Consider the following 24943-nt stretch of genomic DNA (forward strand, 5'->3'; position numbering starts at 1 on the left):
TTCTGTGAAGTGTCTGTTCATTTCACTTGTCCATTTTTTATTGGGTTTTTTATTTTGAGGAGTCTAATTTTTTTTGAATTCTTTGCATATTCTAGATATTGGTCCTCTGTCTGTGGAATTCCTGGCAAAATATTTTCCTATTCTGTAGGTTGTCTTTTCACTATTTTTTTTCTGTACAGAAGCTTTTTAATTTGATGTGATCTCATTTATTGATTTTTGGTATTATTTCCTATGCAACCAGGATTCTATTCAGAAAGTCATTGCCTACCCCTATGACTTCAGGAGTTTTATGTATTTTATCTTCCAGCAGGTTTTTCCTGCTTTAACATTTACTTCTTTGACCCATTTTGATTTTAGTTTAGTATGTGGTGAGACATATGGTCTAGATTCAGTCTTCTGCATGTAGACAGGGAGTTTCCACAGCACTATTTATTAAAGAGGCTATCTTTCCTCCAGTATAGGATTTTGGCTCCTCTGTCAAAGATCAAATACTTAGATGTGTTGGGGTTGTTTATGCATCATCTATTCTCTTACATTAATCCCCATGTCTGTTTTTGTGCCAGTACCATGCTATTTTTATCACTGTAGCTTTGTAATATAACTTCAAGTCCAGGATTGTGATGCCTCCCCTTTGCTCTTGTGATCCAGGATTGTTTTAGCTCGTCTAGTCTTTTCTTGATCCATATGAATTTTAGAATTGTTTTCTCCAGTTCTGTGAAGAATACTGTTGGTATTTTGATTGGGTTTGCATTAAATCTGAATATTAATTTTGGAAGTATAGCCATTTTCACTATATTGGTTCTGGCTATCTAGGAACAGAAGGTATCTTCCCATTTTCTGGTATCCTCTTCAATTTCCTTTTTCAGATTTCCTTTCTCATTATAAAGGTCTTCCATTTCCTTAGTTAGGTTAATACCTAAGTATTTAATTTTCCTTTGTGCTATTGGGAATAGCTTTTCCCCCCTCCTGCTTTCTTTCTCAGTAGTTTCATTATTGGTGTGTAGGAATGTGTAGTTCAGGCTGGCCTTGAACTCACTATGTACTCCAGACTGGCCCTGAACTTGCAGTGATCCTCCTGCCTCAGCCCCTCGAGAGCTGGGATTATAGGTGTGCATCACCATATCTGGCTAGTTTTTGTGTGCTTGTTTTGTATCCTGTTACATTGCTGAATTTGGTTATTAATTCTAAGAGTCTTTGATGGATTTTTGGGGGGCCCTCTATATAGAGTATCGTGTCATTTTGCAAATTATAATAATTTGACTTCTTCCTTTTCTATACATGTCCCCTTTATTTTTTTCTCTTGTCTAATTGTTCTTGCTAATGTTTTGAGTACTAAGTTGAAAGGGAGTGGTAATAGTGAACATCCTTGTCTTGTTCCTGATTTTAGAAGGAAAGCTTTCAGTTTTTCCCATTTAATATAATGTTGGCAGTAGGTTTATCTTAAATGGAATTTATCATTTATTATGAGATAAGGTCCTTCTATACCTACTTTCTTCAGAGTTTTTATTAGGTTTTTATTTGAAAAGATGTTGGATTTTGTCAATGGCTGTTTCTGCATCTATTGAGATGTTTATGTGACTTTTTTATCCTTGCTTGTTTATCCTTGTTAATGTGATTGCAGTCTGTTTATCTTATTAAATGTATTGATTAGTGTATGTTGAACCTTCCTGGTTTCCCTGGAATGAAGCCTACCTGGTCAAAATGTATGATCATTTTGATGATTCATTGCATTCTGTTTGCCAGGATCTTATTGAGAATTTTTGCCTCTATATTCATTAAAGAGATTGATCTATTGTTCTTTTTTTTGGCTGGCTCCTTGTCTAGTTTTGGAATTAGGGTAATGCTAGTATCCAGGAATGACTTAGGGAGTAGTCCTTCCTTTTTCAATTCCATTAAAAAGCTTGGGGAGTACTGGTGTTAGATCTTCATTGAAGTTTTTGTAGAATTCAGCAATGAATCCATCCAGATCTGGGCTTTTTTCAGTTGATAGATTTTTTTGGGGTTTTTTTGTATTAAATTCTTTTATTGGTACATTGTAGGTATGCAACACAATTACATTTCTCATTGGGAATTGTACCTTTACATAATGCATCTTGGTTCTTATTTTTTCCCCATTTCTAGCCCTCCCTTCATGCCCTCCACCCTTCCCTATTTACAAAGACTTTATTTCCATTTTTTCCATTTCTCAGCATTTTTCCTTTCCCTTCTTTCCTTTCCCCTGCCCCTCCCACTACCCCTACCCCTTTGGACCTTTTCTTCCTATTTTACATTATTGATTATTCATTCTAATCATTGGTACACTTTAGGTATACAATATAATGACATTCATCATTGGCAATTTGCAACTTTACATAGTCTCTCTTGGTTCTTATTTTTCACCCTTGCCCAGCCCGCCCTTCAACCCCTCCATTCCTCCCTATTTACAAAGATTTTGTTCCTAGTTTTCCATTTTCTCATATTAATCCCATTCCCTTCTATCCTTTCCCCTAGCCCTCCCACTTCCTTCCCCTTTGCCCCTTTCCTTCCTACTACACATTACCTATTATACATCTAGTCCTTATTTATACTTTCAGTTTCTCACACCAGACAAAGTATTCAGTATTTACACATCTGTGTCCTATTTATTTCACTTAAGAGTATCACCTCAATGTGCATCCACTTAGATATAAATGTCTCTAATTTCTCATTTTTTATGGCTGAGTAGTACTCCATTTTATAAAAAAACCACATTTTCTTTATCCAGTCTCCAGTTGATGGGCATTTGGGCTGTTTCCAAGTTTTAGCTATTACAAACTGCGCTGCTATGAACATGGGTGCACATATATCACTGTGGTATGATTCTTTTAATTCTGTGGGGAAGATCCCCAGCAGTGGAATAGCAGGTCAAATGGGACTTCCAGTCCTACTTCTTTGAGGTATCTCCATACTGATTTCCACAGTGGTTGCACCGATCTACACTCCCACCAGCAGTGGAATAGGGTTCCTCTTTCCCCACAGCCCTGCCAGCATTTGTTATTGGTTGACTTCATGATAGCAGCCATTCTTTCTGGAGTGAAGTGCAATCTCAGCATTGTTTTCATTTGCATCTCTCAAATGACCAGTGATGTTGAACATTTTTTCATGTATTTATTTGCTATTTCTACTTCTTTGTGTGAGAAATGTCTGTTCATTTCAGATGCCCATTTTTGGATTGGGTCTTTAAATTTGGGAGATCTGATCTTTTTAAGTTCTTTATAGATTCGAGATAGTAGACCTTTGTCTGAGGAAGAGCAGGTGAAGATTTTTTCCCACCTTGTGGGTTGTCTCTTCACACTGCTGGTGGTTTCTCTTGCTGTGCAGAAGCCTTTTAATAAGAAGAGATCCCACTTGTTGATTGTGCTAGTTCATGGGCAACTGAGGTTTTGTTCATAAAATCTTTTCCTACACTGATGTCTTCAAGGGTTCTACCTAACCTCTGTTCCAACTGGTTCACGGTTTCTATTTTAATATTTAGATCTTTAATCCATTTTGGTTTTCTTTTAGTGCATGGTGAGAGATACAGGTCTAGTTTTAATCTTTGGCAAGTTGAAGCCCAATTTTTCCAGCACCATTTCTTAAAGAGGCTATCTTTCCTCCAGTGAGGGTGTTTGGCTCCTTTGTCAAAGATGAGATGGCTGAGTGTGTCTGGCATTGTTTCCGCATCTTCTAATCTGTTCCACTGGTCCTCAAGTCTGTTTCTTTGCCAGGACCATGCTGTTTTATCACAGTGGCTTTGTAGTATAGTTACAGGTTGGGGATTGTGATACCCCCTGCCATGTCTCTGTTACCTAGAATTGCTTTTGCTATTCTGGGTCTCTTTTGCTCCAAATGAATTTTTGGATTGTTTTCTCGAGGCCTATGAAGTATGCTGCTGGGATCTCAATTGGAATTGCATTAAATCTATATAGCAGTTTTGGAAGTATGGCCATTTTCACTATATTAATCCTTCCTACCCAGGAGCAGGGGATGTCTGTCCATTTTCTGATATCATCTTCAATATCTCTTTTCAGAGTGCCATAGTTTTCAGAGAAGAGGTCTTTGATTTCCTTCGTTAGGATGATTCCTAGGTATTTCAGTTTTTTGGATGGTATTGTGAAAGGAATTATTTGCCCTATTTCTCTCTCAGTGAGTCTGTCATTGGTGTAGAGGAAAGCTATTGATTTTTGTGTGTTGACCTTGTAACCAGCTACTTGACTGAATTTGGTTATTAAGTCTAGAAGACTTTTGGTGGAGTTCTTGGGGTCTTCTATAGAGAGTATCATGTCATCTGCAAATAATGACAATTTGACTTCTTCATTACCTATCTTTATTCCTTTTATTTCTTTCTCTTGTCTAATTGCCATGGCTAATGTTTCCAGAACTATATTGAACAAGAGTGGTGATAGTGGACATCCTTGTCTTGTTCCTGATTTTAGTGTGAAGGATTTCAGTTTTTGACCATTTAGTATGATATTGACTGTTGATTTTTCATAGATGGCTTCTATCAGTTTGAGGTAGAGACCATCTATTCCATTTTTGTGTAGGGTTTTTATCATAAATGCATGTTGGATTTTGTCAAGTGCTTTTTCTCAGTCTATGGAGATAATCATATGGTTTTTGTCCTTGGCTCTATTGATATAATGTATTACATTGATTTGTGTATATTGAACCATCGCTGCATCCCTGAGATGAATCCCTCTTGATCAGGGTGTATGATCTTCTTGATGATCTTCTGCATTCTATTTGCCAGTATCTTATTAAGGATTTTTGCATCTATGTTCATTAGTGAGATTGGCCTATAGTTCTGTTTTTCAGTTGGGTCTTTCTCTGCTTTGGGGATGAAGGTGATGCTTGCTTCCAGGAATGAATTTGGGAGTATTGCTTCCCTTTCAATTTCACTGAAGAGTTGAAACAGTAGTGGCAGCAGTTCTTCTCTAAATGTCTTGTAGAATTCAGCAGTGAAGCCATCAGGGCCCGGGCTTTTCTTAGGTGATAAGTTTTTAATTACATTTTCAATTTCATTGGTTGATATTGGGTTGTTCAGAATTTTTAGGTCTCCTTCGTTCAACTGTGGTAATTCATATGTATCTAGGAATCTGTCCATTCCTTCTGTGTTGTCCATCTTATTGGCATATAGGTTCTGGAAGTAGGTATTGATGATCCTCTGGATTTCTGCTGGGTCTGTTGTCATTTCACCCTTTTCATTCCTAATTGCATGGATTTGGGCCTTTTCTTTCCTTTTTCTGACAAGGTTGGGTAAAGGTTTGTCAATTTTGTTGGTTTGTTCGAAGAACCAACTCTTGGCTTCATTGATTTTTTGTATCGTTCTCTTAGTCTCCATTGCATTGATTTCTCCTCTGATCTTTATAATTTCCTCCCTTGTATGTGCTCTGGGGTTGTCCTGCTCTTCTTTTTCTAGAAGCTTGAGGTTCAGCATCAGGTTGTTTAATTGGGCTTGTTCTGTTTTCCTAATATGTGTATTCACTGCTATGAATTTCCCTCATAAGACTGCTTTCATTGTGTCCCATAGATTCCGATATGTTGTACTGTCATTGTCATTTAATTGAAGGAACTGTCTGATTTCTTCTTTAATTTCCTCTGTGACCCATTGGTTATTCAGAAGTGTGTTGTTCAATTTCCACGTGTTTATGAAATTTTTGCAGTTTCTTTTGCTATGGATCTCCAATTTCATAGCACGATGGTCTGATAATATACAGAGGATAACTTCAATTCCTTTGCACTTCCTTAAACATGTTCTATGTGTGAGTATGTGGTCTATTTTTGAGAATGACCCATGTGCAGCTGAGAAGAATGTGTATTCTGATTTTGTGGTGTGGAAGACTTTGTAAACATCTGTTAAGTTCATTTGTTCAAGAGTTCGTTTGAGTTCTAGTATTTCATTACTTATTTTTAGTCTAGTTGATCTATCTATTTGTGACAGTGTGGTGTTGAGGTCCCCCACTACAATTGTGTTAGTGCATATATGACTTTTCATGTCCTTTAGTATTTGTTTTATATAGTTGGGTGCAGTAGTGTTTGGTGCATAGATATTTATGATTGTCATCTCTTCCTCTTGGATTGTTCCCTTTACAAGGATGTAGTGTCCTTCTTCATCTCTCTTAATCAGTGTTGGTTTGAAATCTACTTGATCTGCCAAGAGGATAGCTATTCCTGCTTTTTTTCGGGTTCCTGTTGAATGGAGTATTGTTTTCCACCCTTTACCTGTCAGTCTATGAGTTTCCTTTTGAATGAAGTGTGTTTCTTGTATGCAGCATATTGTTGGATTTTGCTTCTTGACCCATTCTGCCAGTCTATTTCTTTTGATTGGTGAATTGAGACCATTAACATTGATGGTTATAACTGAAATGTATTGACTTGTCATTGCCATGACTTTTTCTTTTTGTTGGATTCTCCGCCTTTATATTTAAGTTCTTGTCATGCCAGATGGGTTCATTCTGCTTTGCTTCCTGGGGTTGTGATCCTCAATGTCTGTTCCTAGGCTATTGTGTAAAATTCTTTGGAGTGCTGGTTTGGTATTCACAAAGTTCCTAAGGTGCTCTTTGTCATGAAAGTATCTTATTTCTCCATCCATTTTGAAAGATAGTTTTGCAGGGTACATCAATCTGGGTTGGAGGCTGTTTTCTTTTAGGGCTTGGAATATGTCACTCCAAGCTCTTCTTGCCTTGATGGTTTGTGTTGAGAAGTCTTCTGTGATTCTGATGGGCTTTCCTTTGTATGTGATTTGCTGCTTTTCTCTGCCTGCTTGGAGAACTTTGTTCTTCTGTTGTGTTTCTGGAATCTTAACAATTATATGCCTATGTGTAGATTTTTTTGATCAAGGCTATTTGCAGTCCTATATGCCTCACTTATCTGTATGTCAAGCTCTTTCCCCCTGCTTGGGAAGTTTTGTGCCATTATTTCTGTGAAGAGATTTTTTATGTCATCTGCACTCTCTCCTGTTTCTTCATTGAGCCCAATCAGTCTTATGTTATTCTTTTTTGCATCATCTAGCAGCTGCTGGATTGATTTCTCATGTTCCCTTATAATTTTGAAGCCATTTTTCTTTTCCTGGTCACTAATTGCAATCTTATCTTCTATATCTGAAATTCTGTCCTCACACTGGCTCATTCTGCTGTGTAGACTTTCAGTGGAGTTTTTCATGTCCTGGAAATCTATTTGCATCTATTTTATGGATTCCATTTTTTTCTTATGTTAGGTTTCCATCATGTTCCTGAGCTCCTCTCTAGATTTATTAATCATGTCTTGCACTAGGGGCACAATTTCTCCTGTTATCTAAGAAATTATTTCTGATTTCATTTTTTCCAAATCCCCTTTTGTTGCCAGTTCAGTGGATCCAGGTGGTTGAGTATCAGAGTGTTCCATCTCATTTCCCTTTGGGGTTGCTGTAGGTGATCTGGAAGTCTGGTTTTGAGACTTATTTATGTGTTTTCTCATTTCAACTAGGGTAGGGGGCTGTTAGCACCTGCACGGATTACCTCCTCTGAGCTGGGTGAGGTGGGACAGGGGCCGGGAGCAGCGGTAGGGATGGTGACCCAAAAGCCCTTTCCTGTGGGCTGGGAGCAGCGGGAGGGATGGTGGCCGGGAAGCCCCTTCCTCTGGGCCAGGAGCAGCAGGACAGAAGGTGGTCCAAAAGCCCTTTCCTCTGGGCTGGGAGCAGCGAAAGGGATGGTGTCTGGGAAGCCCCTTCCTCTGGACCAGGAGCAGTGGGATGACGGCTCAGAAGCCCCTCCCTCTGGGCTGGGAACAGCGCTACCCAGTACCTTGGTCTGGTGGTCTGGTGTCCTCTGCGTCTTTGTAGTGTGGAACCAGGTGGCTGCCTGTCTACAGTGGGGTGATTCGGTGTCTTCCATGTGACTCAGGACCTCGGTAGGGCATGCACAGATCTTCCTGTGTGCACCGGGCTGATTCGGCATGTTCTGTGTGACTCAGGACCTCGGTAGGGCGTGCACAGACCTTCCTGTGTGCACCGGGCTGATTTGGCATCTTCTGTGGGACTCAGGTCCTAGGTAGGGCGTGCACAAACCTGCCTGTCTGCAGTGGGCTGATTCAGCATGTTCTCTGTGACTCAGGACCTCTGTAGGGTGTGGGCAGACCTGCCTGTCTGCAGCGGGCTGATTAGGCGTGTCTGGTGTACCATTCTGTTAGACATTTTGTCATCATTAGTTTCATTGTCTTTTTCTAGGATATCCTTGAGATTTTTTTTGAGTGTTGGTTTGGTAATCATCAATTTCTTTAGGTGCTCTTTAATATGGAAATATCTCATTTTTTCATCAGTTTTGAAAGAAAGTTTTGTGGGATATATCAGCCTAGGTTAAAAATTGTTTTCTTTAAGGGTTTAAAACACTTCATTCCAAGCTCTCCTCATCTTTAAGATTTGTGTTCAGAACTCTGCTGTAACTCTATTGTGTTTGCCTTTATAAGCGATTTATTCCTTTTCTCTAATATTTTTTAAGATTCTGTTCCTGTGTTGGACTTCAGGGATTTTTACTATAATGTGTTGTGGGGAGGTTGTTTTCTGATGGTGGCTATTTAGGGCTTTATATGCCTCACTTATATGGATGTTAAATTCTTTTCCCTTATTTGAAAAGTTTTCTGCTATTATTTTAAAAAGCAGGTTTTTATGGCATTTGCGTGTCTTCTGATTTTTCACTAATTTCAGTTAATCTTAGGTTAGTGTTCTTTGTGTTGTCTGTGAGATTTTAGATCTATTTTTCATGTTCTCTTGTTTTTAAGGTATCTTTCAATAATCGATCATTTACAACAGCTCCATTTCTAATTATCACTCTGTCCTCGCATTGGTTACTTTTGCTGCTCATGCTTTTGATAGAATTTTTAATCTCCTGAATTTCTATTTGGAGCTTTTTTATAGACTTGAACTTTTTCTCTGCTGGTCATTTATGTTTTGCATCATTTTGTTTAGCCCTGCTAGCTTTTTGTTAGTGTCTTCTGTAGACTTTTCATAGGTCATTTTACTTATCTGGCCCATTTTCTGTTTACTTATATCTTCTGTGAGCTTGGCAAATGCCATATTGGTCTATTTTGATATCTCCTCTGATGTCATTTTAAATTAATTTGACTGTGTAGCTTTTAGTTTCCTCCCCTTTGATGTTCCATGGATCAGTTTTGAGAATGGTGGGAATTTTTGGAGGCATTTTGTCGCCATGTATTCTCATGTTTTTATTTTTTTGTTTGTTTTTTATGTTGAGGCTTGTGGGTTGATTACAGTGGAAAGCTTTGTTGCTAGTATGGAGACCTCTTTTGTTAATGTCTACTTTTTGGTGATATCCTCTGGGCATGGCTAACTATTGGATGTCTCTGTCCCAGAATCCAACCACCTCCATTTACTTGGGATGGGAAGTTGCAGCATATTTGGCCCAGTACCCAGTATCCAGGAATTGTTAATGACCCCAAGGCAGTCCAGATATCAGCATCCCAAGAAAACCCATTAATAGGAACAACTATGCCACCTGAACTATAGTAATGAAATTAGCATCAATCATAGTGTCAAAGACAAACCAAATATTAATAGACCCTAAGGACCAATAATGTACCATCCTTGAGAGCTTGTTTGAAGATTCTAGCAAGGGAGCGCAGCTACTCATATACCCTTGACCCAGGAAACAGTTCTCCTCTGTGGGTGGTGGTTGTCCTGTTTGACTGAGCACAGCTTCAGGAGGGATGCACATGGAGCAGTGAGGGAGGAAGAGAGCACCCGGCTAGCCAGCCAAATCAGCCAAATCAACCCTGGTGATCAACAGAGTGACAGATGTCGCAGCCATATCACCCTTACATCCCATCCTTTACATTAGGAACGCAACCTATAATTTTAGTGTGAACACTAAGACAAACCAAATATTGACCTACAGTAAATATCTACTAAATGGAAAAACTTTATCTCTACTAGCAATAGAGCAGTATTCAACAGTAACAGTGTAACATTACCCAGCAATCTATAGATTTATAAAGTGTAGTAATTATACCAGTAAAGGTAGAGGGGAACCAGAGACTGAAAAAAATTAAAATTTGAAAAATTAATCAATGGGATGTGAGAAGGAAGAGATAAAAATGAGATGGGGTATAATTGAGGAGTAAAAGGAAATTAATAATATTAGAAAACAGCTGCAGAAAAGAATGCAGAAGAAAAACAGAACAGTATAGGAAATTTTAAGAAAGATAAGAAGGAAGAGAAAAAATGTGGAAAGGTGAAAAGAGAAAGAAACTAAAAGAGAAAAAAAGTCAAAAAAGGGAGATAAAATTCCAAGTCTCTAAAAAACCTGATAGAGAGATAAAAATAATTATAAATATGATTTGAAGAAAAAAATTCCTCTGTGTTTTTGAATGAGTGGTTTCTTTCCAGAATCTTTAGTCTTAGAATTCAGCCAGTCATGATTTTCTCTGGCTAGCTTTAGGGCCTATGGGTTTTGAGGTGCCCTCCCTACACTAGAGGCCCCTCTGTCTATTCACCTGGGCTATGGCTACTGTCCAAGCTTAGGCATGCATGTCTTGCTCTCACTGGTAGATGGAAAACCCAATCAGACTTATGGTCTCTGCTGGATGTAGGTTGTGGGGCAGGGGTTCAAGTGAATTGATGAACTTAATATTGACACTTGCAGGGTCTGGTTGCTCCCTATGGAGGGCAGTGCCCATGTCCTACATCTGGCCCACTCCTTCTCCGCAGTGGTCACCTGTGGTTGTCTCTCACCCACTCACTTTGGAAGGTAACTCTGGAGTCTCTGAAGTTGCATACTTTCTCCTTGGGTCAGCTGGCTTTCTGGACTTACCTTCTCTCTCCAGGTGTTGTCCAGGATCAGGTTGGTTGGTTTGTCTGAGCCTCTGCTACCTCAGGCCAAGGGAAGCAAAATGCAGAGTTGGCTTGGAGTTGGTGGATGGTTGCTCTGGGCATGGGCCTGCTTGCTCGTGTTGGGATCCTGGCTTTACTTTTAGAAGAGGGCTGATTTGGGTTCACTAGGAGATGCTAAATTACTCTGTTGCATTTGTTTTAACTAACTACTTAAATGTCTCACACAGAATCTAAATTCAGTCACTTTGTTGGGTGCCTAAAAATTTGGTGTTATGAATTAAATCACAACACTGAGTTTGATGGCCAGTACCAAAAAATAAAAAATAAAATAAACAAAAAAAAAAATAAAATAAAATCACAACAAAGTATAATTTCGGTTACATGTGTATCCCTGGGAGAGTCTCCTCTCCTCTTTCTCCTCTTTAAGGTCTCTTTCATTCTTTACAATTTGTGATTCTAAATAGTTTGTATTTGGGGTTTGTATGGACACCTTAAGGCTGTGGAAATCTTGAGGAACAAGAATAGCTTGGTTACTTGTTTATCTTTAAGATGATTTACCCCCTAGGTGTTTTTCCACCTCCAGAGGAGGGATAATTGGGTTATCTGTATGTTGTTATTTAATGCTGCTCATCTTAAGGGCTCTCCTTTGTGTAGGTGAATATTTCAGATTTGCCAGCTGCTGTCAGCACATAAATAAACTCTCACATTTGACTCTGTAGTAGGGGTTTGTACAATTGCTCCTTGTCATAGTTTCCAAGAGTGAGTGAGTTATTTTTCTTCCTTCAGTTATTTCCTGAGCTTACAAATTCCAGTTTTATTTAATCAAAGGAACTTCATGGGAAAACAGCAGTATATGAAATATTCATTCACAGCAGCGATAGTGTGACTGAGCAACAGCAACAGCTGCCCTAAGTCCATGGCTATGAGAACACAATTAAAATTTTAACATGTTTTGTGAAGCACTCTTTTTTCTCCAGCTCAGCTTTCAAAACAATGGGAAAATACATAGAGTGCTTAAGTATAAACTTCTACTTGAATCTCTGTTATAAGTTTAATGATGAAACTAATACACACACATTGATGTTATGGGTGTTTATAGTTATTGAAACTCCTAGCATTATTCTTCAAGCAGATCTTCAGATTACTGAATGAAAAGACTCAAAATTTTGTGTGTATGAGTTGATCAACAAGCTTGTTAAAACTACAGATTTGGATCAATTGTTAACAGACTTTTAGGTATTACCAAGTATTTGGCTGCTATGAACAAGTGAATATTCTAGTTGGTGTCTTTTGGTGGATTTGTATATATATTTCTGTTGGGTATTTAGGAGTAGAATTTCTGCATTCTCAGGTATACATGTATTCAGGGTAGTAGATGCAATTCAGCCAGGAAAGTGTCCTGAAGTGACTGTACTATTCTATGGTCCCACTGTTAGTGTTTCAGAGCCTCATTTGAGCCATATTCTCTCCACTTTTAATTGTAGCCATTCTGGTGGCTAGACTGAGGTATTTCACCATACTTTAAATTGAAATCCAATGGTATAGTCACACAATGGAATATCATTCAGTCAGAGAATGAACAAGCTCTAATGATATGTGACAATGTGGATGAATATCACAAATATAACCAGTGAAATATGTTAGATGCAAAAGAATACATACCATATGAGTCCATTGCAGATTGGTCCAAAAACAAAAAAGTTGAAAGTAATCTATGGCATTAGAAGTTAAGACAATGGTTTACCTTGGGAAGGGTAAGTGGTTATGGCTGGAAAGGAGCAAATGGAGCTTTTAGGATATTGGTAAAGTTCTTGTCTTGATCCGAGTGCTGGCTTTACATTTGTGCTTCATCGTCAAACTTCAGCAAGTTGTCTGTAATATATACTACACTTAATTCAAATGTTCTTTAAAAATACCAGTACCCAGGCCCTTGCCATAAGTTAGAGTGTTTGATGAGGCTTGAGACTTTGCATGTTTGACAAGTACATGGGTGTTTGGGGTTCAGGGGTCCTCAAAACACACTTTGAGAAATACTGGTAGTTGCCTTCAGTTATTGGAGATTTTTAAAAAAAGGTCATTGGCTCTTCAAAATAATTTAATCAGCTTCTGTGAACACTGAGGGTATTTTTGGTCATTTCAGAGATGATTTTAGAGACCGTACCTTTCACCTTCTGAGAATGAATCAAGCCTAGAAATGCAGAATCCCAGTGAGCACCATGTTAGAAAGAGCTACAGCCCACGCTCCATATGGATAGGACAGCAAGAGAGAAATAAAGCCATTGGGTGGGAAGGGAAAACTCATTGAGTTCTGCGATCCTAGAAACTTCTCTGGGAGGAGGACTGTTTGTTTCTGGTGAAAGCCCATTTCATGTATTCAGCCACAAGTGATAGAATGTGTCTGAGCCTGTGGCATTTGAAGGAGGCTCTGTAAAAACTGAATCAAAACCTCTCCCAGATACACAAAGGAGGAAGCTGAGGATGCAAATAACTGTCAGGCTATTGCTATTTGTGACTAAAAGCCCCCCACCCCCACCCTAGTAAGCCTGAGTCAGCTTTCATTTCTTCAGGAAGAGCAGAGTACCTGACACAGTTACACAGGCAAGTTTTAAGGGGAACAAAAAGACGAGGGAAAAAAAAAATCACTCAGTGCTTATTTAGAGTTTGTTCTATCCACCCAATTGCTGAGAAAGAAGGTGTTCTCAAATGTCAAGAGAAAAAGTGTTCTTAGATGGGAAAAAACCCCCAAAACAGAAACCTCAGCTTTCAAAGGAGCAGTTATTTTCCTTGGAGATGCAAGGGTATATTATCCAATTTAACTGTAAGCAGGCTAATATTGAGCTGTGTTCGCTGGCATGGCTGCACCAATTGTCAAGAGAATTGAAATCACTTAATATGTGCTGGAAAATAGCTATATCCCAGGGCTTACCGAGAACCCTCCTTAGAGTTCACTTTGCCTGCCCCTTCCTGGAATCCCACAGGATGCCAGACAGAAGGGCCACCAAAGGGTTCAAGGCTGCCCATTGAGGGACTCCAGCCTCACTGGACCTTGCTGGACCTCAGAGGTCGCTGCTGTGTGATAGCAACTGTGGAGGGGAAACGAGGCCTTATTTGGGTGAGAAGAAGGGCCCCATCTGTGTGGCATTCCTCCTCTTTTCACCGACAAATTCCCCTTCTTTGATGATTTTTCATTCAAGCCATAATTTTAGGCAATGAAGAGTCAGTAATCAAATGTAGATGCGGTGTCATTACGTTAACCTTTCAGTCTGACCTATGCTCTCTGATTCATTCGCTTACCCACTCTCTCACTCATTCAGCAAACATCTATGGAATTCTTGCTACAGGCCAGGCACTGCAATTACCAGTAAGATTCCCTCTTTGGCCTAAACCAAGGCTCACAGTCTAGCAGGGATGGTCAACTCATAAATCCACAACTGTGGTCAGTCATGGAGCAATACATGGGGAGTCAGAGAAGCCTTCCTGGAGGAGGTGGCTTGAGCTCAGTCGTGATGGAAGAAGAAAAGTTGGCCTGGTGGGGATGTGGGAAATTGGGGGCAAATGGGACTGTATGAATAAGATTAGAAGTAGTCTGATATGTGTGAGCCATAGAGGGTAAAGTGTAAGGCTGGAGAGGAAGGCAGAGTTGGGAATGTAGCTAAGGAGATAAGATTTGATTCTATAAATCAGAGGCTTTCAACCTGGGAGTCCTGATTCACTGGGATGCAGCCCAATAATGTGTTATTAATAATAAATGTTAGGTTTGCAATGGCTTTATGCCTTAAAAAACTAAATTAGAACAGATTCAAGGTTATCCCTATAATATGGTGGCTCTCCTCCACTGGCATTCCATATGCCTTCTTGAGATAAAAGGAAAAGAGCAAGGGCTAGAAGCCAGTGCTTGAGAGTTACTCTCTGCTTACCTTGTCCAAGCAGCAAGCTAGTGACTCTGGTATTAACAAGTGGCTGCTGTTTACTTTCTGCCAAGATTATTAGGGTTCATTGAATCAGGGTACACCCATGGATGGTACACCTCATTTGGCTGGTCACGGGAGAACTGAGGTGTGGAAAATAGAGGGTTGTGGGAGGGTTTTCATGCTATGCGCCCACAGAGCAGTGAGTGAGCATCCTGTGGGAAAGGAAATCCCAGGTGCACACTCACAGTGTAGTTGTATTTCAAATAAATTGTTTACTGTTGCAAAAATGTACTATATCCATTTAAAATATACTCCAGATTGTGCTGGGGATTTAGCTCAGTGGTGCTGTGCCTGCCTCACAAGCGCAAGGACCTGAGTTCGATCCCCAGTATCAAAACAAAAATAATAAAATATACTCCAGAGTTGGAAATGGAGCTTGGTGGTGGAGCCCTTGGCTGGCATGTGCCAGGCCTTGGGCTCAATCCCCAGCATTACCAAACAATCAAAAACAACACACTGCAAAATAGAAATGGCAAAAGGATAAGATAGAAATGAAATCAAAACATTTAAAATAAGGGCTGCGGGTATAGCTTAGTGGTAGATTATGTGCTTAGCATGCACCAGATTCTGGGTTTATTCTCTAGCACCAAATAAACAAAACAAAAGAATTATTTTCATTTCTTTTATTTATAATGAACAAAATCTTATGCTTGAATATGCTTAATATTTTAAATATTGATTTATTTCATGTGATTTGTAGGTCTTCTTCTAAGTTCATTTCAGTTCTTGGTTTTAATGGCTGATGTAGCTGGAAAAAGCTTCATAAAGCAATATGACTCCAAATGGAAGCACATTTACTAAATTGTAGTAACTATTCTCAGCTCTATTTTCTGTCCTTTCCTCTATTAGTTTTGCAAATGTTTTTGATGAAATCCTAATTAGTAAATATCTTTTATCTCTGATATGTCAGTTGCAAGTTAATTGGAAGGGGTATAATTTTTCGAAGTGTGAAAAAATAAGTTTAATATCTGCTGAACTCTGTTTGAAAAAAATAAGTTAAGTAGACCAAGTTTTTAAAACATTCTGATACAAATGTTTGTCCACATGACTCCACTGGATCATTTTTTGGGCAAGAAAGTCACAACATGATGGAGATATTTCTAAATGCCTATTTTCAAATTTCTCTTTAGTAGGAGTTTCTTTTGAAAAGTAGCTTACTTTCTCATTCATTATAAAATGTTAACTTTACCTTGAAGGGACTGAAAAAGTGTATTTATTTTTTCAAAGGTAACTGGAAGGTAGTATACTGAAACTGTTCATCAAAGAAAAGGGCAGAAAATGTAAAATATCTGGCTTTGTGTAAATGAAAAAACTATGCCTCTTATTTGAGTTTGGCAATTTGGAAGTTGACCTCATTGGATGTTGGAATGAGTAAGAGAAAAAAGTCCAGGATGAATTCCTAGGTTTGGAGCCTGGACAACCGTTTGAATGGTGGTATCACTAAATGATGGAGGCAGAGGAAGAGAATGGGAATAAATTCAAGGGAAAGATGATGAAGAAAGGTGAATTTTGGAGTTCGGTTCAAATGGCTATAGGACTTCTTATTATCCAACATATTAAATATCCAACATATCCAACAAATATCCAACATATTAAAAAGTAAACTCTTCCTGGGCTCCAGTTTCCAAATTTACTTTTTCCTTCTGTCCTACTGTTTGTCATGGCACCACTATCTCTTGGTCACTTAAGGCTAAAATCTTCAGAGTCATATATGATGTCCTTTTCTTTTGTGCCTGATGAGTGACTAATCTTTCAAATTTTATTTATTCATTCTACACATATTTATTGAGCACTTCCTGTGAGGTAGGTACTCATCTAAGACTGAGGTTATAAGTTTGAGGAAGACAGACAAGGTCTTTGTTCTCGTGAAGCTTATTTTCTGGTCGGGAAGGCAGTTTGGAAATGAGTACAGAAACGTATTATAAATAAGAAAATGATGAAAAGCTGATAAGTGCTCAGAAGAGAATTAAAGCAAATCATACAGTGCTACCTGGGAGGCTGCTATAGATGAAATGGGCCACAAAGAGCTGAGGAGGAACCAATTTAGGGGAAGTCTAAAAGTCTCTCCACTATCAGGGAAAAAAATCTTTCCAGGCAGAAGGGTCCAAGCCCTCCATGAGCTCTGTGAGTTACAGAAACAGAAGGAAAACCAGGATGGCTAAGGCTTGCAGATGGCAGGGGTGGGTGACCCTGATAGTCATGACTTTATTTAATCAGAAATCTGAAATGGGTCTCACTGGATTTAGTATATGTGCTGCCAAAGCGAGCACAGGTCTCACTGGATTTAAATCAGTATGTCTGCAGGGTTTTGCTCTCTTTGGAGTCTCTAAAGGAGAATTCATTTCCTGTCTGTTTTCAGCTTCTAGAGGCTGCCCATGTTTCTTAGCTTGTGGCCTCTTCTTCCACCTTCAAAGCCAAATGAATAGCCTCTTTCAATTTCTCTCTGACTCTGACCCTCACTTTTTGCTTCACACTTTTATTTATAAGGATCTTATGATTACATTGGGCCTGCCTGGATAATCAAGGATAGGAAAATTATAATTTATAGGATTAGGATAGTATTGAGGATTAGGATGTGGTCATCTTTAGGGGCTACTATTCTGCCTACCACACCTTTTAAAATAGATATTGGTTGCCCATGGGTGCTTCCTTCCTATGGAAAAACCACTAAGAGCAAGAGGAGCCCTGTAATGGGAGTCTCAGTAGGATATTGCTTTAATTCTGTAAACATGGTGGAACTTTCTTCAACAATGGGGCAGGACTGCTAGTTTCTCCTCAAGGGCAGCTGAGCGTGAGATGGTGGGAACAGCAGTAACTGTTCTTGGATAGAACTAGAACAACAAGGAATATTTCTTTATTTCACTTATTTTCTGGCCAAATGGAGAGTTGGATCAGTTAACCTTTAGCATACCTCTTAAACCTGAGAGTTTATGATCTCCCTGATTGGTGGGCTGGAGCTACAGCTCAGTGGTGAAGCACTTGCCTATCATGCATGAGGCCCTGGGTTCAAGCCCCACCAAAAACAAAACAAAAATATATGATTGGTGAAATGGCTTTCAAATGGGAATGTATGGCTGCAGAAGATAGAAATGGAGGGAGCCATATTAGATAATGCAAGTTCTAACCTCATGAAAGAGATAAATAAACTTTATTTAGTGAACATACTCTGTCTAATCCACACTTGGAAATTTGTAGAAAAAAGACACCAGAATGTTCCTCAGTTCTTTCATTATCTTTAATCTCTGCATTGGCTTTCTGTCACTATGACAAACTACTTGAGATAATTAATTTATAAACAGAAAGGTTCATTTTGATTCACAGTTTTAGTTTCCAGTCCAAGATCAAGCAGAACCATTGTTTTGGGCCTCTAGCGGGCATACCAGATGGCAATGGCAGGGAATGCATGGCAGAGCAAACTGCTCACTACATGGCCAGGAAGCATAAAAAGAAAAAGGAGGAGACCACTTCCTACAATCTCCTTCAAGGATACATCAGTGACCTAAGGGCCTCCCACGAGGTTCCATGTCCTAAAAGGTTCTACCGTTTCCCAATAGCACCACCCTGGGGATCAAGCCTTTAACGCAGGGACCTTTAGAAGATGCTTACCCAAGCCATAGCAAACTCTAAGTGAAGACTACATGCCAGGAAATCCACTCTTTGGCAGGAACACTATTGGTCTCCATTGGATAATGACCATATGCCATGAATTTCTGAAATAGTTCTCATTTCACAGAAATAATAAAGAATTAATTAAATGATTAGTGAATATAATTTAATTCCACAACTTGGTGGAATATTTAATTCAGATAAACTCACAAGTCATAAAAGATCTGCCTTGAACCATTTTCATTTTAGTTTGGGAAAATGTAGTTGAATATCTGTTTTCCTGGTGGTGGTATTTTTTGCCTGAATAATTATACTGCTAACAAAACATTCCTTGTCTGTAGAGCTAAAGACAAACACAACTTATTTCCAGACTTTCTGGATAAGCAGCAAATTGGTGCCTGGTAATAAATTTACTTTGAAAAATGGCAAAGAAAGAAATGCTAAGAATAATAACATGCAATGTATATTAAACATCTAAAATAATTTAGGCACTGTGGTAAGTGCTTTACATAAGTAGCTTTGTTTCTATCTTAAATATGAAAATGCTATGAAGTAAGTATATTTTTCTCTCTCTTTGGGGATTGGTCCTAGGGCCCTGCAAATACCAAATTCTGCAGATACTCAATTCCTTTTTATAATATTTGTGTATAAGCCTCATACCTTCTCCCTATAGTTTAAATAATATCTATATTATTTATAATACCTAATGCAATGTAAATGCTATCCAAACAATTATATTTTTTGTTTGGGGAATAATGACAAGAAAAATGGCTGTGCATATTCAGTACTAACATTTTTTCCCCAAATATTTTCATTCTATGATTGACTGAATCTATGGATGTGGAACCCACAGCAGATACCCGCAACCAACCGTTTCTCCTCATCATCATTATTACAGAGTAAAAGACAGGTAAAGCACTTCAAGTGGTATTGTCCTAACAGTATACGTAGAAGGTGGGAATTGATATTTGGGTTAATTTACTGCTTTCTAACACTGTTTCATCTTCAAGCCTTTCTTCCTCTAAGCATCCTAGGGATGGATAGGTGGGTTTGAGTAGGGGTGACATTTTCAAGGATTGAAGCCCTTGGACTCCAAGAGAACCAACAAGAGTTTCTCATCTGATCTGAATCCAGGGACTTCAATGTTTGTACTGTGGAGTTATTCAGTGATGAAGACCTGGGCAGTCACTCCAGTCTCTCCCATCCCTGAAAATGGCTCACCAACCACTCAACCAGTCAACTATTTTTGGGGAAGAGTTATTTATTTATTTATGTTAATAAATTTTATTTTATTTTATCCCATCTCCTCCCTCAAGCCCATTCCCCTCCCTATGTACAAAAGCTTTGTTTCTATTTTTTCCTTCTATTTTCACGTCGTTTCCTTCCTTTCTCCCTCCCTCCTCCCATGCTCCCCTTCACATTTGAACACTTTCTTCCCATTTCCCAACATCCATTATACTTCTCAGTCCTTATTTCCACATTTCAGTTTCTAATACCAGAGAAACAATGCGGTATTTAAACATATGTGTCCAATTATTTCACTTGAGAGGGGAAAGGAAAGGAGGGAAAGGAATAAATATGAGATAAGGAAAAAATGGAAACAAAGTCTTTGTAAATAGGGAGGGGTGGAGGGGTTGGAGGGCAGGGGAATGGGGAAAAAAATAAGAACCAAGATATATCATGTAAAAGTACAAATTCCCAATGATGAATGTCATCATATTGTATACCTAAAATGTACCAATAAATTTATTGAATAATAAAAACAAAAGAGTATGGTCTCAAGATGCATCCATTTAGCTATAAATGTCTGAAGCTCATCCTTCTTTATGGCAGAGTAATACTCCATTGTATAAAAAAACCACATCTTCTTTATCTACTCATCAGTTGATGGACATTTGGGCCATTTCCAAGATTTAGCTATTATACACTGTGCTGCTATAAACATGGATGCTCATATATCACTGTGGTATGATGTTTTTAATTCTGTAGGGAAGATACCAAGAAGTATAGCTGGATCAAAAGGAACCTCTAGTTTTAGTTCTTTCAGAAATCTCCACACTGATTTCCACAGTGTCAGCCACTCAAATTTAAGCTAGTTTGAGCTCACAAACTTAAGCTAGTTTGTAGTATGCAATTTTTCTCTTTTTTCTTCCTCATTAGCAAATTTTGGTGTTCTACCTTATAATACATCTAGAATTCTGTTCTTCTGCTCTTCTGTTGTCTTAGTCTGTTTGGGCTGCCATAAAAAAATACCATAATCTGAGTGGTTTATGAACAACAAACATTTATTTAGTATTGGGCCCGGGATTTAGCTCAGTGGTTCCACCACCTGCCTCGCAAGCTAAGGACCCGAGTTCAATCCCTGGTACCAAAAAAAACCACCAAAAAATCAAAAAACCCCATTTATTTAGTACTGTTTTGGATGCTGGAAGTTCAAGATCAAGGTCCTAGAAGACCCCGTGTCTAGTGAGGGTCAGCTTTGCCTTCTTTTTTCTCCCTCAAATGGTGGAAGGGTCAAAAGAGCTTCCTTGGCCACTTTTATAAGGTCATAAAGTCCATTTGGGAGGGCTCTGCCTTCATAGCCTAACCCCCTCCTGAAGGCTTGCCTACTAATTCTATCACATTGAGGATTAGATTTTTGCATATGAATATGGTTGGGACACAATCGTTTGGAGCATAGAATCTGCCCAGCCCAGAAACTGTCACTCTCCCAAAGAGTCATCTCTTCACTTTCTCTCCTGATCACCTGAACAACCCTAACAACTGCCTAACTGCTTTTCCTGCCTCCACTCCTGCCAGCCTGTAATTCCACCCAAAAAGTCATATTTTTTAAAACCATAGATCAGATCAGATCTTCTTTTTCCCCCTGCTTGACCTTCATCAACATCTTCCTAGAATCCTTACGATAAAATCCCAGTCCCTTAATGTGCTCAAGGCCCTGCGTGAACTGGCTCTTGTTCAGTTCTTTAAACTCTGGTTTTGTCCTCAAAGTCCTTTCGCACCTCAGGGGGTGCATCCTCTCCACTGGGTTCACCTCCTTCCTTAGACATTTAACATCAGCCCTTCAAAGAGGCCTCGGGGAGGCATGCCTCTGAAGTACTGTGGCACATCACACTTATAATGTTTTATGTAGAAATTATTACAATCTATTATTTTATTTTGTAAGTTGGTTGACTTTTATTTACTCCTTTCATTGTAGGACTGGACCTTATTTACCTGTATCCTCAGAGCTTAGCATAGTATCTGACAAATTAGGTGTTCATTAAATATCTATCAAACTATAACATGATTTATGATTTTTAAAGTATCAGTATTATCTCAAGCATAAGTGCGTGTACTGTACACTGGTTTGGTTTGAATGTGTCCCCCAAAATGCATGTGTTGGACACTTACTTGCCAGTGCAGTAATACTAGAAGGTGGGGTCTAATGGAGGTGATACATCATGAAGGCCCATGCATAGATTAATGCCAATTAAAAAAAGACTGGAATTTGCAAGTTGAAACTCTGGGTCTCTTTAGACATCACTTTGCCCTTCTGTCAAAGGACGACACAGAGAGGTCTTTCTAAATGCTGGCACCTTAATTTTGGACTTTCTGGCCTCCAGAACTGTGAGACAATAAATTTCTGTACTTTATAAGTTATACAGCCTCAGGTATTTTGTTAAAGTAGCACATAATGGACTAAGACAGAAATACTTTAGAAGGTCTGCCCAGCTCCTACTAACCCTCTCCACTGTGTTTCCCAAGTCAGGAACATCTGGTTGCACAAGCCCACTGACCTCTGGCTACAGCGGATTGGACAGGTGGCTCAAGATGAAGCAATCAAAATTGCAGCCCTGGTAATTTGGAAATGCGACTGAATGGACTGGCATGAAAAGAGTCTGGTGAGAAGAGACAGAGTGGAGACTGAGCAACTGTGCAAAGAGAAAATGTAACATGAAAAGAGTGGGAATGACTTTTCAGGCCCTGTTTGGTATCTTCTTGTTGCCCAGCTGATCTTTTATCCTTAGATCCAAGAAAATTTCAGCTGCTTGCCCCCGAAAAGCCAACATGGTGAAGATTGAAGCCAGGGTGAAGCCAACATGGTGAGGACACCACAGTCGGTTTTATAAAAACAAATTCACCATAAAAATGTTGTGTCTGCTTTAGCACAAACTGCTCTGTGGTTTGGTTTCATGTGATGATAAATGATTTGCTCTTCAGCTAGAAACTGTGTGTAAATGACAAGGTTTCCAGAAGATGCAAACAGAGAAAAAGAAGTGAGAAACCCTCATCTTTGTGGCATCCTCTGAAAGGAGAGAGGGCTTGTGTGATGGAAGGGCAATTGCAGTGAGCAGAGGCACCCTGGCCAGGGACCCATAGAATATAAAATGACTGGTTGTGAGATATGAGTTCAGGAGCAGCAGAGTGAATCTCCTCAGGTGATGGATCATTATGCTGAAATCAATCTTTACAGTGGAAGACAAAGTTAGCCAAAATGAAATATTTCCTTGAACAAGAGGTTTAAATTGTAGTAGGCCACTCTACGGATAGTGACAATCAATATCAACTTAGTTGAAGACCCTCTCAGCCAGACCTCATTAAACCTGATACCAATGAGGGACTAAAGTCCAGTTGCCACGGATGAGAGTTTAACGTTGCCACAATCATGCCAAATCAAATGTCCTTTATCAGCAGAGGAATGGGTTGAAATATGTAGGCTTCTCAGCAACGCAACCAGCTATTAAGTATCTCTCAATGTGTCCACCAAGGTGTGAACATCAAAAGCCCAGCAGGAGCTATTTATATTTGAAGATTATTAGACAGTAGCTGCACAGAAGGCTTGCCTCAGAAAATGCTGTCCCTGACCAGACAGTCCTATGGTAAAACCCCGGAAACTACTGAGCCCTCCAGAGTCATTTCCATTTTTACAAGGATCTGCAGCTCTGTGTGGAGCATCGTCCTTCCCACCATGTAGCCCTGGACAGAGTGGGAGGAAGAGTGGACCCCAAGGGCAGGGGATAGGTGAACATCACTTACTTTTGTGTCTGTCAACAGACCCACCTGCTATTCCGTAACAACTGCTTTTCAAGTGAAGTGAAGCTAGTGTGTACAGTTCACACGTGCGTACTAAGACATGTGCAAAAACATCTGGGGAAGCTCAGCCTCAGCAAAAGCTATGAGTCCGCTCTGGCATCCTGGTCTTACTGGAATAATGGCCATAAGTTTGTGCTGGGGTGAGTCTGCCAAAAGAGAGAGGTTATAAGGCCTAGAGCACTGTTTTCCAAACTAAACTCAACAGGGTGTTAGTATGTGTGAGGAGATAAAAGGATTACACAGGCAATGTTGGTGAGATATTGAGCTAAACAAGTTAAATGAACAATTAAAGTGTATGCATGTGATATTCATGAATACAGTATATATCTGTAGATCTACACACACACAGTATAAAGAGCAATAGAGGGCCGGGGATTTAGCTCAGTGGTTCCGCCGCCTGCCTCGCAAGCGCAAGGACCTGAGTTCGATCCCTGGTCCCCCCCCCAAAAAAGAGCAATAGAAATCCACATTAATAAACACATTACCAATCTTAGCAAGCCTGCTGGTTGCTTCTTTCTGGATTTAGCCTCCCATTTCACCCCAAGGCGAGCAGTGATTTGAATTTTGTGTTTGAGTTTTACTTTTCATTAAGGATCTACTATATATTTATATCTCCTTAGATAAGATATTTTCATTTTTATATCCTTTTGAATTAACTTTATATAAACATTCTTCTGCAAAATTCTACAGTTGGTTCTATGTTTCTGGGCCTTATTTTTGTTGATGCACTAGGTGTAGTCCATTTTTACTGCTATTATCCATTCTATGAATATACCACCATTCACTTATCATTTTCTTCTCTGATGATTAATATGTTGCTTACAGTGTTTTGCTATTATACACAATGGATTATGAACTTTCTTGTACATAACTTCTCTTTCTATAGCACATGTGTAAGAATTTCTGTAGAGTATGTATCTAAGAGCAGAATTATTAAATGTGAGGGGAGGCACATCCTTAATTTTATAGAAGAAACCAAATTGTGTTCCAAAGTGATTCTTCCCATTTTTATTTATTCCAGTGGGCCTTAAGAGTTCAGTGCTCCATATCCCCACCAACACATGGTCATGTCAGGCTTAAATTGTTTGTCCAACTCTTTGTGATTTTGATCCTCATTTCTCTTATCAGTGAATTTGAACATCTTTCATATATTTTTTGGCATTTGAGTTTCCTCTTCTGGAAAAAAGAGAAAATAGAAGGAAAAAGTAGAGTTTCCTCTTATTGTAAATAATGTTCTTGTCCAATTTCCAATTGGGTTGCTATCCTCTTCCTGAGTAATTTTTAGATGTTCTTTATGCATTCTTCATTGTAATTCTTAAATTGTATGTTTGTAGAATTTCTTCTTCCAATGGGTGATTTGTATTTTTACTTTCTTAGTGGTGTTCATTCATAAAGAGAAGTTTCACACTTCAATATAGATGAATTTGTCAGTCTTTTATGTTATGGTTGTGCGGTATGGGTTCAATTTAAG

At 39.0% G+C, this 24943-nt stretch overlaps 1 long non-coding RNA gene across 8 annotated transcripts in view; it reads left to right on the forward strand.

Annotated features, from left to right (window-relative positions):
- LOC147823408 (uncharacterized) overlaps positions 1–22554 on the forward strand; it is a 33358-nt gene extending 10804 nt beyond the window's left edge. For 3 of the 8 annotated variants that reach the window (XR_015443910.1, XR_015443909.1, XR_015443908.1), the window contains 2 exons: positions 19250–19306; positions 22144–22554. This is a non-coding gene — a long non-coding RNA (uncharacterized LOC147823408). The remainder of the gene's footprint in view (positions 1–19249; positions 19307–22143) is intronic. The other 5 variants (XR_015443911.1, XR_015443912.1, XR_015443907.1 and 2 more) reach the window with 4 other exon arrangements.
- The last annotated feature ends 2389 nt before the right edge of the window (positions 22555–24943 follow it).

The sequence above is a fragment of the Heterocephalus glaber genome, unplaced genomic scaffold (genome assembly GCF_053883595.1).
Source record: "Heterocephalus glaber isolate CG9 unplaced genomic scaffold, H.glaber_assembly_v1.0 deba00001586, whole genome shotgun sequence".
In the NCBI taxonomy this organism is placed as follows: domain Eukaryota; kingdom Metazoa; phylum Chordata; class Mammalia; order Rodentia; family Bathyergidae; genus Heterocephalus; species Heterocephalus glaber.